Source organism: Rhinopithecus bieti, unplaced genomic scaffold (assembly GCF_001698545.2).
Source record: "Rhinopithecus bieti isolate Rb0 unplaced genomic scaffold, ASM169854v2 scaffold_2254, whole genome shotgun sequence".
NCBI lineage: Eukaryota > Metazoa > Chordata > Mammalia > Primates > Cercopithecidae > Rhinopithecus > Rhinopithecus bieti.
This window is the reverse complement of record NW_016803982.1, coordinates 3,291,595-3,297,250: the sequence shown is the minus strand read 5'-3', so window position 1 is coordinate 3,297,250 and position 5,656 is coordinate 3,291,595.

Sequence of the window (5,656 nt, the reverse complement as noted above, 5' to 3'; positions counted from 1 at the left end):
TTCCTTTCTCAGCAAGGACATTATTTTTTCACGGTGCCCATAGCCAGGGAAAGCCCTTTAGGCAAAGAAAATCAAAATGTTTGTTGTTTTGGATGACTTATAACTCTTGTTTAACACAAGCACTTTCAGGAAAGTATAACAGGCGCAGCCTCCAAAGCAAACAACACAATCCTTGTGACAGAGTCGGACACAAAAAGCACATTGTCTTGCGGACTACCCCTTTTCTCTGGTGCTAGATGGGGGCCTGTCTCCGAATGAACACCACGATGCCATTTCACTTTTGAACTATTGTTTTTGAGTTATGCCATGTGGTCAAAAGGAGCGAGAAGGGGGTTGTTTCCAGGCTCATAAGACAAACGAGTTGCCTTTTCAATGAAATCCCCCCGCGATCCTTGAAAACGGAGTTTAAATGTCACCTCCGCCTTTCTAATGGGCACAGGGCTGGAGGCGACCCTTCAAAGCGCCTCGGTGATGAACGACCCTTATTAAATATGGCCCGGGCTGCTGGGAAAGTCCCGCGCCCGGCCCGCGCGCCCTAGAGCGCCCCTCGCTGGAGGGCCCTGGAGGAGCCAGGCCTCCACTGCCACCGAGCGGGGTCCGGGCCCGCAGAGCCCCAGCCTGGACTGGCGGGGGGGTGCAGAGGAAAGAAGAGGGAAGCCTGGGCGAGGGGGGCAGTTGTAATACAACTTCTTATCTGCCGCCCCCAACACGCCTGTGAGTCCCCAGCCCCAGAGCCTCGGCGTGAAAGGTTGGTGCGTTTCCCCCATGACTCTTTTTGTCCACAGCCGAGTGGCGTCTGCGAGTCTGAGCTGCAAAGTTACTGATTTGCAGGCTGCATGTTAAGGCAGCCCATGTAAGTAATTTCTCCGGGCACCCCAGCAAAGGAGAACAAATCGCTGACAAAGGCGAGCGCTTTCGATTCAGCGGCGTCGTTAAGGCAACCCCAAAGTATTCCTCCTATAATAAGTTCCACTTCAAAGGGTTTCTCATTCAGCGGTGACTGCTTCGCACTTTTATTAAGTCCGGGCTTTTTCACTCGGAGGAATCATCTGTTTGGTTATTTTCATCGTGTTTATTTTCACCATTCACACAGTACTTGTATTAAATAAACAAAGAACAATCGCTCTGCAAATAAAAGTACTTAGGTGGGGAGAGAAGGAAGAGGAACTGGGGCTCTGGCTCCCCTGCCCTCTCCTCCACCCTTCGAACATCACCCACTCCCCACCGGACTCTCCTCCGCTCCTATCCTCCTTTCTTCATTCTTTCTGTCCCCTTTCTCTCAAGCTAGGAGGTTCTATGGAGGAATCTTAAACGCTGAATACACACACACACACACACACACACACACACACACACACACACACACACATAAATATATATATATTTCTGATGAGGTTCAAGTGGACTGAAGTAACTTGGCATGAAAGTAAAAAGGTCACTGCAGCTGTGTCTCATCGACTGTCTTGAATCACAGTGGCCCCTCTGCTGGCGACTCCCCTGGCCCTGCCCGCTACCATAGCCATCCTGGATGGCTCCGCGTGGATGGACCATAGAAGCAGTAGTTTGAATTTCAAAAAAAAAACATGCCTTTGAACTTCTCCCTGCCTGATTAGGCACTTGCAGTGTATGTTAATGTGTGCTCGGGGAGTGCGTGGGTGTGGGGTTGAGTTTTTGTCCACGGAGGGGAAGTGTACTGGGGGCCCAGGGCAGTTTCACCTCGGGTCTCCTGCGGGCCTGCCTGTGCCTCCAGACCTGGAAGGCTTCCGTGGCTGGGCGTCCAGTTTTGCTACACTGTAAGTGGACTGGCAGGCCAGGAGTGATGTGAGGGGATGAAAGTACTATTAATAAGTGGTTGGGTTGTTTTGTTTGCCTTGTGATCAGCCTTCTTTACTGCTGGCTTAAGGTGATCACTTGAGAAACCAGATGTCTCCCCTGCTCCCTCCCCAGGAGCTGGATTTCCTAACCAAACTGGGATTTAAAAATACTAGTGGCCAGCACCTCTGGTCCCATTTCATAGACAGATAGAGAGATGATAGATGATTACTGGGTGGGTAAAACAACAATGGTCTCCAAAACCTTCCCCAAAGTGGAAGAGGTCACTTATGAGAGTGCAATCTGTTTGCAGCTAGTTGGGCCTCCCCTTTTCCTGTCCCCAGTGTTATGATGCTTGTGTGACCATCTCCAACTCCTTAAGAGAATAAAATTTCCACCTTCAAACTCTATGGAGTTTAGATTTTAGGACCATCAGCTTTACCAAAGAGCATCCTGAATGGGAAAAATATATATACATAAATTTCAAATAGTTGTGCATTTGAAGATTCTCCTAGCCTGGAAAACAAAGGTAGATGATTTAAACAGTATTTGCAAGGGCCACGTTTTGCCTAGGGAAGATGAAGTCTTTGATGATAGCCAACTTAGTGTCAATAAGTGGCTTTCTTTGAGACATATTCAGATGGGAACGTCTTGCTTGCCAATTGCCATAGAAATCTTAACACACCATGAAGATTGTCCGAGCGCCAAGCCTTCCGTTCTGGACTAAATTACTTTGAAGTGGCGCAGGACGAGCAGTGGTCAATTTTAACTCTATAGACTGGACAGAGAACGCTGGGAGTGGGAGATTGTGCGTTTTAAAGCAGAAAATAAGAAGGGGAAACTTGTTTTATACACTCTATACAAGGTTCTGCTCATTGTCAGATATCTTTTATCTTTTATATTTCCCATGAATGATTCATGTCTTGGTGGCTTTGTGTCACCCTTCTTTTCACAAGAAACTTCATTAGAGAGCTATAAGATTGGGGCCCTCATTTCTGAGGGTTTTTCTCCTTCGTGTGCTGGTTATTGTCATCTGACTTAAAACAACTCTTTGCAACCTGTTTCACCTTTACTACATTTAACAAACCTGACTTTTAAAAGCCACTATAACCTTTCAGAGAAACGCTTATTGACATTACTAGCAATTGCTTTCAACTATTTACCTTTTATCAGTTTTGTATCTGCTAACAAAAACACAAGCAAACATCCAGCCTTGTAAATGTGCATAGCCAAATACCTGCTTTTAAGCCACTTGAATATTTTGCTGCCATGCAAGAATCTAATTGTTCACCACACCTGCCCCAAAATGCTGAGCTTAAATTACCAATAGCCACTCAACTTCCAGAACAAACTACAGTAAAATTGCATCTTGATCTCCCACACCATGAGAAGCATTCGATGCCCACTACTCAATTTCATTCAATACCTATCTCAGCCCCTGACTGATTTTGCTTTCACCTTCTTTGTGTCTAGAAGCCTCACTGTCTCTCCCTCCACATTTTCTTCATTCTTTTTTTTCCTTTTGGAGGCTGGGCACCAAAGAAATGCTAAAATTCACTTTTCGGCTTTTCACTGATTAGAATCACTCAGGATATTACTTATTTTAACAAATAAATGCAGTAACCCAAAAGATTTATGCTACTGTAAGTATAACTTGCAAGGCTTAGTCTTCAAAAATATCTTGTGTTTCCTAGATAAGCTTGTAAGTTGTAAGTTAAACCAGGCTGCAAAAATATTGTATTGCTTGGGGAGAGGCTAAGAAATCAAGAGATCAAGGGAAGACATTCACTCCATTAGCAACCTGTTCTGTTTGTATGAGAGATATGCCATTAGGTAAAACATAAGCAATAATAATAAGAATACCTTTATTAAATTTGTTACTTCATAATCATTCTTGCTTGCTCTCTATTGGAGGTACACATTTTTTTATTTTAGGTGTATCAAGAACCAATAAATCTGTGGCAAAGAGTTAACCTATGCATGGTAAAATACATAAAATACATATTCCTTTGTTTCATAATAAATAAACCTGTAGCATAATAAAGAATAGTGCAAACTACCATTGAAAAAGTTGTATAAATAAAACAACTCATTATACATCAGGAATATTTTGTTCTAATAAGTTTACAATACATAAATTATCCCCCCAAAAGTTCATACCTTTTCTATTTGAAAGGGCTTTGAAAGTGAGTAATATGAAAATCAAATAAACTTTTCAAATGTAAAATTATCTCATATTCAAGTTTTAAGGTCTTTTTCTTTATAAAGGAGGGTCTGCATGTTTCATATTCACCCTAACAATCTGAAGACAACATTGAAAGGCTTTCCAAGTGACAGCACCATGCACTGTACTAGTAATATAATATATCTATAAACTATATATAATCTCATCAACACAATGCAAAAAAGACATGCAGGAAGAGTCTTGGTTTTCACATTACGTTGTTCATTCAAGTAAGCTTAAAATATATTTTCCATTTTCTTTCCTTTTTTTTTAAATAAACCATGGATCATAAATGACAATCTTTCACCAAAATGTATAATATAATTCTTTGGTGTGCTTTGAACTCTTCCAGGAAAAAAAAAAAGGATGATGTCTGAAAATAAATTAATTCAACTGTACAAATAATAGTGTTCACATACAAGTTATTAACAATGACAAGACTACATCAACCACTCACAGCACACAAAACAAATTTCTACAAACCCTGGGGAGGGGGTGTCTTCAGGGTCTCTAAGGATAAATTAGTGCTCTTTAGTATATCTGTATGATGTTTCTGATGGACTACATTTTGCACAGGAGATGTGTTGTACCAACCGAAAATAAATTGACTAAGAGTTATTGTCCTAGGTCCTTGACCTTTTTTATCCTAGCTTGACAGCTCTGGCAAAGGTCACACATTCATCAGTGTTTGGTGGCAACTATAAACCTTTTAAAAATTTTAATATGTAGGGCAACTCCCTCCCCTCTTTTAATGTAAATCATACACTTCACACACTGTCATTTTCAAATGGATTCCAGTTTGGTGTGCTCAGTGCTCAGGTGGAAGAAAATGCATTAAAATGCAGTTTCAGGCATTGAAAATAGACTTTTAAAAGGCTGATACAACAGTATAAAAGAGGTGTTGGCCTGTTTTAAAAACAACAGCTTTAAAAAAAAAAAGGCATGATGCCATCATTACACCTCCTCAAGACTTGACTGTGAATGTTGGCATCCCAAAGAACTTAGGATCGAAAACAGAATCTCTTTATTACACAAGAACTTTGGACACAGGAGAGGCAGTATCTGAGAATTCAGATTAAAAAAAAAAAGAAAAAAAAAACACCATACAGGAAAAAGAAAGCACTTGAATTTCTTCTATTTTATAAAATATCACAGTTTCACAGTTGTCTTATTGCAGCAGCTTTTCTTCTCTCCACTTTTGCTTGAACAATCACAGTAGCACAAGATATGGAGACATATTAAGGTTGCTGCATCTTTTTTTTAAATCACACAGTAGGATACTGAAGAAATAATCCTGTATAAAAATATTGTGTTAAGGTGAGATCAGTAATAAAAGAGTGGAAATTAAAAATTACAAATATTAAACTCAAAGGGTTTTTACAAATATTTTTGGACACAGGTACAGTCCAGGATCTGTTGGCAATGCAGCAGGTGTGTGGTTTACAATCAAGAGGCCTTGGCAGAATTAGGGTCCAACGAGGAGGCTCAAAAGCAGCCCACGGTATGGTGTCAAAGGCATTTGAGAGGCACTCCGGGAAATGCAGAGGGCCTTGTTGCTGTGTTTAAGTTCTGACTTAATGCTCTTTTTCTCCCTCCTTTAAAAAAAAAAATACATATACA